We start from the raw sequence: 15976 nt of genomic DNA, 5'->3' as shown, positions 1-15976 counted from the left end.
TCAATCACCGCAAAATACAATCACATGACACGAGACCAATCAACACATTATGCAAGGAGCAAGGTAATGCATTGTAACGACAAAGTAGTATGATCAAGGGATCATATATACTTCACCGACCCAAACATACGAATCAAGATTCTGCTAATCTACCGTGCTAAAATATTTCATAAGTCTAGAGTGGTAATAATATTTAGTGATATATAATAGGTTCGTGACGGGTGGAAATGAGTTAAGTCAAGCCAAATTTTATTAGATTTGAGTTTGACTTAAGTTAACTACGTAAGATTTGAGTTCGACTCATTATCTGTCATAGACTTTTTTTAAAGGCTCGACTCGGCTTATCGGCCTACGAACCTATTTAAAAGTCTGCTTAAAGACGTCTTTAATCAATTAATTATTTTAAAACCTCGTGAAATACTAACATACTAACCAAAAGAAGAAACTTATAAAATTTCGTATAAGTAATGCACAAATCCAAAAATAATTGATAAACAAAATCATATTGAATTCAAGTTATTAAAACACAAAGTATATCAAAAGAAAATGAAAAAAAAAGAACATAATATTAAAAATATATGGATTAGAGATGATTTATACTAATATAGTCAAATAAAAATATTTAAATTGTCTGAAAATGTTTTTACAAAACATTTTTTTCTTTGGAAGTATTAATCTGGTTGCATTATCCTTTTAACTTAAGTTTTTTTCTTTTTGAAAATTTTCCAATGCAAGTGAACTCTCTAAGCACATTATGCTACTTCATACTGTCATTCATAATGCCATAAAAATGGTATAGATAATAATAATTATTCTTATTATTATTATTATTATTTAAACAAGCTAGTTTGTCAAGCTTAACACGCTTTTTTTATAATTTGACTTTGGTCTTTTTATCTAAAAAAAACTTTTTAAAAAGTTTGAACTTGGTCTTTATAGTAAACAAGGCAAACCGAGCCGAGCCGAACCAAGTCTTAAATAGGCCGAGTCATAGGCCCTTGACAAGCGACTCGGTTCATTTCCATCCCATTGTTGTGATTATTTACACCAAAAAAACCTCTCTCTCACATACCATATATAAGGAAAAAAAAGAAAAAAATTCACAACTTATAATTGTTTTATTTAAAAAAATATGTTTTTTTTTTAAATTTGCTTTAGACTTCGTTACCGTTGGACCATGCCCTGAATCTTAATTAATTTGTCTCATAATGAATGCCATTTCAGTTTCTCGAGGATTTCCTTCTTGTTGTAATGTTAAGAACCAAATTGATTGCTAATATAGCAATCAAATTATATATTTCCACAATATCAAGAATTCATTTAACCAATATTATCAATGGATTAAATTAATAATTTATTCACTTTGAAGTTGTCCTTGTTTTTTTTTTTTTATCTATTCCCAATAAATTTATCAATGTTAGTTTGAACCTGGCTCCACTATGCATTTTGTTTATACTCTCGATCTAACTTGTCTTGAGGATGATTGACTTATAGTTCACTATTTTCCCTTCAGTACATCTGAATGTTTTTAAGGTGAATTCTATTTGCACTTTACCTTTTTCTTTTTGCACCCTTCATATTATCTTTTAACAAAAATATTTTTTTGAAAGGCTAAAATATTTATTTTGTCTTCATAAATATAAAAAGAGTAATCATATACAAATCACTCTTCATAGTAAACAACTATCATTATAAATTTAAATTTATCCGAATCTACGTCTTAGCAAAAATGTGACACATTTTAATTTATTGAGGACGAAAAACATATTAAAAATTTTACAGAAACGAATTCTAAACATTTTTATATTTATGAGAAAGAAAAACATTTTAGCCTTTTTGAAAAAAAAATTTCATATTGTATTTATAAAAAGCATGGGCAATGCTTCAACACTACTAAAAATATTTTTCATAATAAAGTTATGTTTGAATACATTACAAAAAATAGTTTTTAGAATGCATTAAAACATAATTATATTACATAAACTAGTTTTTGTAATGTTTGACCGATGAAAATAAAGTATTAGCCATGTTAGAAGACAATCATTAAAGAGTCAACTATGGTTAGAAAGTAGTTGGTAGTTGGTAGTTGGTTATGGTTGTTGATAGTTAGTTAAACTTGTAACTAACTTCCTCTATGTATAAAAGCTTGTACTAACAATTAGACTAAATTGAAGCAATAATTCATTGAATAAAAGTTGATTGTCTATCCCAAATTCTCTTTCTTCTTCCTCACAACTTTTTTATGCTTATGTTCAATTTCTACATGCTTCCATTCAATTTCATGAGAAAGGAATTCTAAGCGTTTTTATATTTATGAGAAAGGAAAATATATTTTAACATTTTTGAAAACAATTTTTCATAATGTATTTATAAAAAATTGTGACCAACACTGCTTCAACACTACTAAAAACAATTTTCATAATAAAGTTATGTTTTAATACATTACAAAAATAGTTTTTAGAATGCATTAAAACATAATTATATTACATAAACTAGTTTTTGTATTGTTTGACGGATGAAAATAAAGGTTAAATTCAATGAAGACGATGGGTGAAGGAAACACCAAAGAAAGAGAAGGTTGCGTGGGAGGAAGAAGGAAACGATAGATGGGTAGATAATGGGTTCTGGTAATAGGGAAAAAGAGGGAGGTGTTGGGTTGAAAGTGAAGGGAGAGGGAAAGATATTTTGGGTATTTATTTTTTTTAAAAAAAGTAGTATAAAGAAAAATAAGGTGCAAAAAGGAAGTGCTTGCTTTTATTCCCATTGGTTGACATGTGTGCCTTCTTGCAGGTATGCTCTATTAAAGGACCAAAAGATAAAGTTAGAACTTAGAAACATGCATATTTCTTTGCTGAGCATCATCATGTGTGCATTTTCCTATAAATTTTGAAGTTGACCGACTTAAAAGAACTAAAATACGGTCTAAGTGATAACTTTTCAATCATAGCACATGCAGTTGTTACCCCAACACAGAGCTCAAAGACAAATGACATTGTTGTTAGTCCTTAGTTGTAGTTGGCAATTGGCTTTTTATGTTGAAAGGTTGTTAAACAACCAATTGTACCATTTTTTTATTGAGTCAAAACTCATGACATGGCAATTCTACTTTAACACCAAAAAGTTGTTTAGAAATTTGAGGCTAAGGGTAATTTATAAACACCCTCCTCCCTTAAGCCATCAAAACACCTTTGAAGGACCAAATTGTGAGGCTTACATGAACACCAAAGCGAAAATTATCTTAATTGCGATGACCATAATAGACTTGATGTTAAAACATTGACTCTAGAAGGAAGACCTAGGCCATACACATGTGGGCCACAAGGCCATCTATTCCCTTAATCACGACTAACTGTGAGGCCTACTTAAGCACTAAAGTGGAAAAATCCTAATAAACATTGATGTGTGTATTTATGTGAACCACATGCACAAATGATCAATTTGGTTTAGACTTTTGTATTAGAGCATTGTTTCTTAGAATTTATTTCATATCATATATCTTTGCATAAAAATTATCAATGCAGGAACTTTATGGACTAGGAGCTAGACGAATTAGAGTAATTGGTTTGCGGCTACTAGGGTGCATGCCCTCACAGAGAACAATTCATGGAGGCATATACAAAGCATGTTTCAGATTTTGAAAACCAGGCTACAATGCTCTTCAACAGCAAGCTCTCATCCCTAATGAATTCCCTTTAAAAACAGTTTTCAGAGGCTAGATTTGTCTACCTTGATATTTACAACCCATTATCCTATATGATTCAAAACCCTACTAAATATGGTAATCAAACATATCTATTACCATTGTATACCATTTACAATTAGCTAGCTCAATTTATAGTTATACCTTTAGAATATTTAGCCTATATACACCAATTGTTTGATGCCAATTGTAACACCCTCTACCCTGACATACATATACTTAAGAAAAACATATAAAAATATGGAATTTAATTAAATCAATTTTATTCAAATCACTTAAATAAATTCACATAGGTAACAGGGTTACATTCACTTCACTGTTACCAAATAAAACTTATTATAAACATCTCCGGCTCAAAACAAGGTCGTCCAAAACTCCAAAGAATGAACTAAAAACTTAAGCATGTGAAACAAAAAGATACAAACTACATGTCCAGAACTTCATGCAATTAATACAGAATCTCATGTCCCAATGCCACATCCTATTAGACCATTGTGTTATAGCGTCCTTTAGCATGAGGTTCTCCATAGTCATCCACCTAATCATCTGCTCACATAAACACAAAGTTTGAGATCATCACAAGATTCAAACACAAAAAACACACAGGGAGTGAGTTATCACATTCCTAAATAATAGAGAGAAACGAGACAATATAGATATACATATCATATAAATGAAATACAACTTACTTTAACACAACTCACGTCATTTCATCACTTATTGCGTAACATCACATCTCAACACTACACGTCTCACACATTTTCACATCATTCACATACTCAAGATCAAAACACAATATCACTCAACCAATCAATATCGATCAATACACAAGTGTTATGCAACAAATATACTAAGACTCAATCCTATATGTAATGTGATATCATATCAATGAAAAACCTCGTCGAGCGCCCAAGAGTACATGACAGGACAAACTACACATTGGTAAGTGAAGTCACTTTCACTCGGTAAAACCATAGGAAGACCAGTCAGGGTTACTCTATTTTGCGAGAACGCTCAAACTATATGAGATCAACATAATCTTCAAGGAATATTCAAATCGAGTGTATTTACCCCCAAGGCCTACATTCTGAAGAGTTCGTCACGGCCTCTCCCTATTGATTCAACTCCAACCCAAAAAATATTTTAGCACACAGACTCTATCTATGAACTATACAAAACATACAACTCCTCAATTGTTCTCAAAATATTTTAACTCGTCGTGTCTTAAAGTGATTAAACTCGTCGAGTTCCCACAGTGAATCTCATCACAATACTCGTCACGCATTAACTCATAGCTCTTAAAGGCTCTTACAGTCGTTTGATTGTACGGTTCATAGCTCACAACATCTCAATACATATGTGTGATCTCACAATTTAACACATACTCAACTTGTCACTTACACATAGTTCATCTCACTTCCATAATCCTAAGACAACATGTTATCATACCTCAGGCATTATATACATGTCTTACAATAATAATATTATTATGTTATGTTCATACAATTAAAACCCTCAAACAATTTCACATAACCATATAAAATCAAAGGAATCAAAATCATAGGTTAAAAACATGAAAACACCAAAAACACTCAATTTTATCAACCAATTCGCATCAAGGTATCAATTGGTCTGTCAAACACAACAATCTCATAATTATAATCATAAAGGGAGAATTACAATATAGTAAACATCTCAAAATAAATCCCAATTTGATCCTCTAAGGATCCCTACACATGTTCATTGTAACCTCAATTGCGATAAAACCATCCCTTACCTTTAAGCGGGTTCACGTGTGTAGTCCGACAGTGATAGTAACGTCTCTAGCAATTCCCTAAAATTCATCAAGCTTTTCATCTGTTTGCTCTGCTAGGGTTTCCAAGCGTTAGAGAGAAAGAGAAAAAAATGAAACCTCTATTTCACTATCTCCGTGTGAGGGACATTTCTCTCACCACAGACATTATTTTGCAAATCCCTATAGTGAGAATGTTCAAAAATGAGTTCCAAACTCGGTGTTCAAATTTCACGATGATGCAACGGTTAACGAGTCTGAGATCGTAGTTTTACTGAGACATGTTTGGGTGTATGCAGGAGAAAAAGAGCTACGTGCAAGGGACATTTCTCTCACCACAAACATTATTTCACAAATAGCAATGGTGGGGATGCGAGAAAATGAGTTTCAAACTTGGTGTTGAAATTTCACCATAATCCAACGGTTAACAAGTCTGTGATCGTAGTTTTATTGTGATAGGTTTAAGTGTATGCGGAAAAAAGAGTAGGTTATGAGAGAGGGGGAAGAGAAAACAAATTTGAGAGAAGAGATAGAGACGTATCATAAATGTAAAAACTGATCTAACATGTCTCTATTTATAACTAGGGTACTCTCGATCTATTATTTACTCTACTTTTTCTTTATTTTATTATTTTATAAAAGAGAATTCTATTTTGCTGTCTATCAAATGAATAAATAAAATATTATTTTTATTTTTTAAGAACATATATTTATTTTATTTACCTTAAAACCATTATTTTAATTAATAAAATTATTTCTCTTTATTTATTTAATTACAAAAATCTCATTATTTTCTTAAAACTTTATTTATTTTAAAATAAAATTCTTTTTAATTTATTTTACGAAAAAATGCGATGTTACAACAATGATTCAACACACATTATATTCAGAGATTTTTCTTTCAAAAGAAAAATAGTAATAACTAGAAAATTCATTTGCACGTTCATATAATAGTCGGGTTGTTTGTCTTAAACTTTTAGCTTAGGTTCATCATCCTCTTCCCATGATATCTACACGTTAAGCATGAAAATGTCCATAAAGCAACAATGAATAGGATTTAGAGACTTGACTAGTTAAGGCCTAAAATTTGATTAGTAGATTTTTGTTTGTCTGATTCATTCATTGCCCATTTTAATGGTATTTAGTGGTTTAGGTTTTGAAGTAATAGACCAAGGATGTTGTGGCACAGGAAATTTTGTAGTAAGCTTACTGTGCAACCGTTTCATCTTGCACATATGTTTAAACTACATATTCTAGGACAGTTTCCATTCGACACAAGAGGCCTATAATGTGCTTTGTTCTCTGGTGCTTGATAATAAAATCAAGGACTTCTAATACCAGTTTCATTGTAAACACTCAATAATAAATAAATATTATAATAATAACATGTAATGCTCACGCAATATACTTAAAAATTATAAAATGATTTTTCAAACTGACATTGTGAATATTATTACTAATTTTTAGTTATTACCTATTTGACTATGATTTAACAACAGTTAAACTAATGCTTTCACTGGATCAATTACCTGTCCAATTTTAAAAGCATTGCTACATAGTTTCAACTTTTATTTGATATGTAACTGCATACACCCTTACAGAATATACCACTTCATGAAATGGAATTTTCAGAATTGTGCCTGTTTATTACAACGTTTGTCTAGTAGAATTTACCCAGACCTTAAAACAAACAAGCTTTCGATTGTAGAACAGAATCAGATACTTTGTTTGTCAAGGAACTCAATGATTTGCTGGTTCACCTTCTCTGGAATTTGTTCATGCACAAAATGGCTTCCTTCTGGAATATATACGGTTTCCAAGTCAGGAACAAAATTTGTCACTGCCCCATTTCGGATATAGTCCTCCATGCCTAGAAACATTAAGAAATAATCTTTCTCACCCATGATAAGAAGTGCAGGAACAGTAACTTTCACGTCACTTAAGCCAGTTTCCACCTTAGAAGTCCTGCATAAATAGTCCATATGACCATATATAATGTTATAGAAATCTGTAGTCTAAAGATTATTTATAAATAATAACATTTCTAATTTTAATTTCTAAGGAACTAGGAAAATGCCAGGTCTGTTTACTTGTAAGGAACCTGCAATGCATATCTAAATCCAGATTTTTCATATTATGATGCATAGGTTTCAGGGTCTTCCTCTGAGAACCATGGTGGTAGGGGAGTAGATGGGTCAAACAAGTCCATGATTTCTTGATCATCTGCTGCTATTGGAATCTCACTTCTAGAGAAGATAGTGTAGATGTTTCTTATCATTGATTTCACAGGAAAGCGGTCAAAATCTGCTTCTACTCTGCCTGGTTCCCGAAAATTGTCAACATGGAAGGGGTATAAAAAATGTTTTCCACTGCCACCAATCAGAAATCATGTTTAGTATGACTTTTAAAATAGTTATGGCTTAATTGCATAATAATTATGTGATTTTAGTCTTTCAAATTTCAATTGTACCAATCATGTCCACATATTGTAATTGTCTTAGATACTATGTTCAAATGAATGCTGGCTCGTAACATCCAAAAATGTTTATGCATGTATTGAATATGAATTTTTTATTGGGTTTGGAAATAAATCGAATATGAATTGTCTTAGACACTCTATTTTTTTTTCAAATGTAACACTCACTTTCTATTTGTCCAAAATAAACTCTATTTATTTATAAATAATAATATTTTTTAATTTAGTCTACGAAAAATGATATGTTACAAATACACTTCATAATCACATGTTACATTTAATTTAAACATAAAAAAGGAGTCACGATACAAGATAGTAATTTCAATATATTTATAAAAAATAACAAAATAATATATATAAAAAATTATCACATAGTTAAGTATGTTAAGATGGACTAGATCATGACGTCCATGTGTATAAACCCTGTGATGGCAGAGGTTAGTCTATTAAATAAATGTCTATAAGTTAAGAGATTAGTCTCTAGGTCTCAGCTAAGAGATATCTTGGACATTATAAAAATATTATGAAATAAAATATTATATATGTTTATCAATTTATTCAAATTTTATCAATATATATTCAAATTTTTCTACTTTAAAATATGTTTTTATCAAGTAATTATTTTCAACATTAAAAATAGTAAATATTTTAATGCATGAAACAAATATTATGTTTATTAAATATATTATAATGAATTACACTAACTAAAAGAGAAAGGAAAAGAGAACAAATAGAAATTTTTATGAGGTAAGAATCTTTTCGCTACACATGGGCAGCTAATTATAGGATTTAGATATAAAATACATTGATTTTAAACGTGAAATTACAACATGTAAATCAATTCAATCACCGCAAAATACAATCACATGACACGAGACCAATCAACACATTATGCAAGGAGCAAGGCAATGCATTGTAACGACAAAGTAGTATGATCAAGGGATCATATATACTTCACCGACCCAAACATACGAATCAAGATTCTGCTAATCTGCAGTGCTAAAATATTTCATAAGTCTAGAGTGGTAATAATATTTAGTGATATATAATAGGTGACGGGTGGAAATGAATTAAGTCAAGTCAAATTTTATTAGGCTTGATCGAGTTAAATACGTAAGATTTGAGTTTGACTCATTATCTGTCATAGGCTTTTTTTAAAGGTTCGGCTCGGCTTATAGGCCTACGAACCTATTTAAAAGTCTGCTTAAAGACGTCTTTAACCAATTAAATATTTTAAAACCTCGTGAAATACTAACCAAAAGAAAGAACTTATAAAATTTCGTATAAGTAATGTACAAATCCAAAAATAATTGATAAACAAAATCATATTGAATTCAAGTTATTAAAAAACAAAGTATATCAAAAGAAAATGAAAAAAAAAAGAACATAATATTAAAAAATATATGGATTAGAGATGATTTATACTAATATAACCAAATAAAAGTATTTAAATTATCTGAAAATGTCTTTACAAAACATTTTTTTCTTTGGAAGTATTAATCTGGTTGCATTATCCTTTTAACTTAAGTCTTTTTCTTTTTGAAAATTTTCCAATGCAAGTGAACTCTCTAAGCACATTATGCTACTTCATACTGTCATTCATAATGCCATAAAAATGGTATAGATAATAATAATTATTATTCTTCTTCTTCTTATTATTATTATTTAAACAAGCTGGTTTGTCAAGCTTAACACGCTTTTTTTTATAATTTGACTTTGGTCTTTTTATCTAAAAAAAACTTTTAAAAAAGTTTGAATTTAGTCTTTATAATAAACAAGCCTAGCCGAGCCGAGCCAAGCCAAGTCTTAAATAGGTCGAGTCATAGACCCTTGACAAGCAACTCCGCTCATTTCCATCCCATTGTTGTGATTATTTACAGCCAAAAAGCCTCTCTCTCACATACCATATATAAGGAAAAAAAGAAAAAAATACACAACATATAATTGTTTTATTTAAAAAAATATGTTTTTTTTTTAAATTTGCTTTAGACTTCGTTACCGTTGGACCATGCCCTGAATCTTAATTAATTTGTCTCATTATGAATGCCATTTCAGTTTCTCGAGGATTTACTTCTTGTTGTAATGTTAAGAACCAAATTGATTGCTATTATAGCAATCAAATTATATATTTCCACAATATCAAGAATTCATTTAACCAATATTATCAATGGATTAAATTAATAATTTATTCACTTTGAAGTTGTCCTTGTTTTTTTTTTATCTATTCCCAATAAATTTATCAATGTTAGTTTGAACCTGGCTCCACTATGCATTTTGTTTATACTCTCGATCTAACTTGTCTTGAGGATGATTGGCTTATAGTTCACTATTTTCCCTTCAGTACATCTGAATGTTTTTAAGGTGAATTCTATTTGCACTTTACCTTTTTCTTTTTGCACCCTTCATATGTATCTTTTAACAAAAATATTTTTTTGAAAGGCTAAAATATTTATTTTGTCTTCATAAATATAAAAAGAGTAATCATATACAAATCACTCTTCATAGTAAACAACTATCATTATAAATTTAAAGTTATCCGAATCTACGTCTTAGCAAAAATGTGACACATTTTAATTTATTGAGGACGAAAAACATATTAAAAATTTTACAGAAACAAATTCTAAACATTTTTATATTTATGAGAAAGAAAAACATTTTAGCCTTTTTGAAAAAAAAATTTCATATTGTATTTATAAAAAGCATGGGCAATGCTTCAACACTACTAAAAATATTTTTCATAATAAAGTTATGTTTGAATACATTACAAAAAATAGTTTTTAGAATGCATTAAAACATAATTATATTACATAAACTAGTTTTTGTAATGTTTGACCGATGAAAATAAAGTATTAGCCATGTTAGAAGACAATCATTAAAGAGTCAACTATGGTTAGAAAGTAGTTGGTAGTTGGTTATGGTTGTTGGTAGTTAGTTAAACTTGTAACTAACTTCCTCTATGTATAAAAGCTTGTACTAACAATTAGACTAAATTGAAGCAATAATTCATTGAATAAAAGTTGATTGTCTATCCCAAATTCTCTTTCTTCTTCCTCACATAACTTTTTTCTGCTTATGTTCAATTTCTACATGCTTCCATTCAATTTCATGAGAAAGGAATTCTAAGCGTTTTTATATTTATGAGAAAGGAAAATATATTTTAACATTTTTGAAAACAATTTTTCATAATGTATTTATAAAAAATTGTGACCAACACTGCTTCAACACTACTAAAAACAATTTTCATAATAAAGTTATGTTTTAATACATTACAAAAATAGTTTTTAGAATGCATTAAAACATAATTATATTACATAAACTAGTTTTTGTATTGTTTGATGGATGAAAATAAAGGTTAAATTCAATGAAGACGATGGGTGAAGGAAACACCAAAGAAAGAGAAGGTTGCGTGGGAGGAAGAAGGAAACGATAGATGGGTAGATAATGGGTTCTGGTAATAGGGAAAAAGGGGGAGGTGTTGGGTTGAAAGTGAAGGGAGAGGGAAAGATATTTTGGGTATTTATTTTTTTAGAAAAAGTAGTATAAAGAAAAATAAGGTGCAAAAAGGAAGTGCTTGCTTTTATTCCCATTGGTTGACATGTGTGCCTTCTTGCAGGTATGCTCTATTAAAGGACCAAAAGATAAAGTTAGAACTTAGAAACATGCATATTTCTTTGCTGAGCATCATCATGTGTGCATTTTCCTATAAATTTTGAAGTTGACCGACTTAAAAGAACTAATATACGGTCTAAGTGATAACTTTTCAATCATAGCACATGCAGTTGTTACCCCAACACAGAGCTCAAAGACAAATGACATTGTTGTTAGTCCTTAGTTGTAGTTGGCAATTGGCTTTTTATGTTGAAAGGTTGTTAAACAACCAATTGTACCATTTTTTTATTGAGTCAAAACTCATGACATGACAATTCTACTTTAACACCAAAAAGTTGTTTAGAAATTTGAGGCTAAGGGTAATTTATAAACACCTTCCTCCCTTAAGCCATCAAAACACCTTTGAAGGACCAAACTGTGAGGCTTACATGAACACCAAAGCGAAAATTATCTTAATTGCGATGACCATAATAGACTTGATGTTAAAACATTGACTCTAGAAGGAAGACCTAGGCCATACACATGTGGGCCACAAGGCCATCTATTCCCTTAATCACGACTAACTGTGAGGCCTACTTAAGCACTAAAGTGGAAAAATCCTAATAAACATTGATGTGTGTATTTATGTGAACCACATGCACAAATGATCAGTTTGGTTTAGACTTTTGTATTAGAGCATCGTTTCTTAGAACTTATTTCATATCATATATCTTTGCATAAAAATTATCAATGCAGGAACTTTATGGACTAGGAGCTAGACGAATTAGAGTAATTGGTTTGCGGCTACTAGGGTGCATGCCCTCATAGAGAACAATTCATGGAGGCATATACAAAGCATGTTTCAGATTTTGAAAACCAAGCTACAATGCTCTTCAACAACAAGCTCTCATCCCTAATGAATTCCCTTTAAAAACAGTTTCCAGAGGCTAGATTTGTCTACCTTGATATTTACAACCCATTATTCTATATGATTCAAAACCCTACTAAATATGGTAATCAAACATATCTATTACCATTGTATACCATTTACAATTAGCTAGCTCAATTTATAGTTATACCTTTTGAATATTTAGCCTATATACACCAATTGTTTGATGCCAATTGTAACACCCTCTACCCTGACATACATATACTTAAGAAAAACATATAAAAATATGGAATTTAATTAAATCAATTTTATTCAAATCACTTAAATAAATTCACATAGGTAACAGGGTTACATTCACTTCACTGTTACTAAATAAAACTTATTATAAACATCTCCGGCTCAAAACAAGGTCGTCCAAAACTCCAAAGAATGAACTAAAAACTTAAGCATGCGAAACAAAAAGATACAAACTACATGTCCAGAACTTCATGCAATTAATACAGAATCTCATGTCCCAATGCCACATCCTATTAGACCATTGTGTTATAGCGTCCTCTAGCATGAGGTTCTCCATAGTCATACACCTAATCATCTGCTCCCATAAATACAAAGTTTGAGATCATCACAAGATTCAAACATAAAAAACACACAGGGAGTGAGTTATCACATTCCTAAATAATAGAGAGAAACGAGACAACATAGATATACATATCATATAAATGAAATACAACTTACTTTAACACAACTCACGTCATTTCATCACTTATTGTGTAACATCACATCTCAACACTACACGTCTCACACATTTTCACATCATTCACATACTCAAGATCAAAACACAATATCACTCAACCAATCAATATCGATCAATACACAAGTGTTATGCAACAAATATACTAAGACTCAATCCTATATGTAATGTGGTACCATGTCAATGAAAAACCTCGTCGAGCGCCCAAGAGTACATGACAGGACAAACTACACATTGGTAAGTCAAGTCACTTTCACTCGGTAAAACCATAGGAAGACCAGTCAGGGTTACTCTATTTTGCGAGAACGCTCAAACTATATGAGATCAACATAATCTTCAAGGAATATTCAAATCGAGTGTATTTACCCCCAAGGCCTACATTCTGAAGAGTTCGTCAGGGCCTCTCCCTATTGATTCAACTCCAACCCAAAAAATATTTTAGCACACAGACTCTATCTATGAACTGTACAAAACATAAAACTCCTCAATTGTTCTCAAAATATTTTAACTCGTCATGTCTCAAAGTGATTAAACTCGTCGAGTTCCCACAATGAAACCCATCACAATACTCGTCGCGCATTAACTCATAGCTCTTAAAGGCTCTTACAGTCGTTTGATTGTACGGTTCATAGCTCACAACTCAATACACACAACATCTCAATACATATGTGTGATCTCACAATTTAACACATACTCAACTTGTCACTTACACATAGTTCATCTCACTTCCATAATCCTAAGACAACATGTTATCATACCTCAGGCATTATATACATGTCTTACAATAATATTATTAATATGTTATGTTCATACAATTAAAACCCTCAAACAATTTCACATAACCATATAAAATCAAAGGAATCAAAATCATAGGTTAAAAACATGAAAACACCAAAAGCACTCAATTTTATCAACCAATTCGCATCAAGGTATCAATTGGTCTGTCAAACACAACAATCTCATAATTATAATCATAAAGGGAGAATTACAATATAGTAAACATCTCAAAATAAATCCCAATTTGATCCTCTAAGAATCCCTACTAATGTTCATTCTAACCTCAATTGCGATAAAACCATCCCTTACCATTAAGCGGATTCACGTGTGTAGTCCGACAGTGATAGTAACATCTCTAGCAATTCCTTAAAATTCATCAAGCTTTTCATCTGTTTGCTCTGCTAGGGTTTCCAAGCGTTAGAGAGAAGGAGAAAAAATTGAAACCTCTATTTCACTATCTCCGTGTGAGGGACATTTCTCTCACCACAGACATTATTTCGCAAATCCCTATAGTGAGAATGTTCAAAAATGAGTTCCAAACTCGGTGTTCAAATTTCACGATGATGCAACAGTTAACGAGTCCGAGATCGTAGTTTTACTGAGACATGTTTGAGTGTATGCAGGAGAAAAAGAGCTATGTGCAAGGGACATTTCTCTCACCACAAACATTATTTCCCAAATAGCAATGGTGGGGATGCGAGAAAATGAGTTTCGAACTTGGTGTTGAAATTTCACGATAATCCAACGGTTAACGAGTCTGTGATCGTAGTTTTATTGTGATAAGTTTAAGTGTATGCGGAAAAAAGAGTAGGTTATAAGAGAGGGGGAAGAGAAAACGAATTTGAGAGAAGAGATAGAGACGTATCATAAATGTAAAAACTGATCTAATATGTCTCTATTTATAACTACGGTACCCTTGATATATTATTTACACTAATTTTTCTTTATTTTATTATTTTATAAAAGAGAATTTTATTTTGCTGTCTATCAAATGAATAAATAAAATATTATTTTTATTTTTTAAGAACATTTATTTATTTTATTTACCTTAAAACCATTATTTTAATTAATAAAACTATTTCTCCTTATTTATTTAATTACAAAAATCTCATTATTTTCTTAAAACTTTATTTATTTTAAAATAATTTTTTTTTTAATTTATTTTACGAAAAAATGCGATGTTACAGCAATGATTCAACACACATTATATTCAGAGATTTTTCTTTCAAAAGAAAAATAGTAATAACTAGAAAATTCATTTGCACGTTCATATAATAGTTGGGTTGTTTGTCTTAAACTTTTAGCTTAGGTTCATCATCCTCTTCCCATGATATCTACACCTTAAGCATGAAAATGTCCATAAAGCAACAATGAATAGGATTCAGAGACTTGACTAGTTAAGGCCTAAAATTTGATTAGTAGATTTTTGTTTGTCTGATTCATTCATTGCCCATTTTAATGGTATTTAGTGGTTTAGGTTTTGAAGTAATAGACCAAGGATGCTGTGGCACAGGAAATTTTGAAGTAAGCTTATTGTGCAACCGTTTCATCTTGCACATATGTTTAAACTACATATTCTGGGACAATTTCCATCCTACACAAGAGGCCTATAATGTGCTTTGTTCTCTGGTGCTTGATAATAAAATCAAGGACTTCTAATACCAGTTTCATTGTAAACACTTAATAATAAATAAATATTATAAGAATAACATGTAATGCTCACGCAATATACTTAAAAATTATAAAATGATTTTTCAAACTGACATTGTGAATATTATTACTAATTTTTAGTTATTACCTATTCGACTATGATTTAACAACAGTTAAACCAATAAATTGTGAACTAATGCTTTCACTGGATCAATTACCTGTCCAATTTTAAAAGCATTGCTACATAGTTTCAACTTTTATTTGATATGTAACTCCATACACCCTTACGGAATATACCACTTCATGAAATGGAATTTTCAGAATTGTGCCTGTTTATTACAACGTTTGTCTAG

The 15976-nt window shown here is 30.6% G+C and overlaps 1 pseudogene; it reads right to left on the bottom strand.

Annotated features, from left to right (window-relative positions):
* Window positions 1-7190: 7190 nt before the first annotated feature.
* Window positions 7191-15861, bottom strand: LOC100801354 (epoxide hydrolase A-like; annotated as a pseudogene).
* Window positions 15862-15976: the final 115 nt, after the last annotated feature.

Source organism: Glycine max, chromosome 12 (assembly GCF_000004515.6).
Source record: "Glycine max cultivar Williams 82 chromosome 12, Glycine_max_v4.0, whole genome shotgun sequence".
Classification (NCBI taxonomy): domain Eukaryota; kingdom Viridiplantae; phylum Streptophyta; class Magnoliopsida; order Fabales; family Fabaceae; genus Glycine; species Glycine max.
This window is presented reverse-complemented; position numbering and strand designations above follow the sequence as displayed.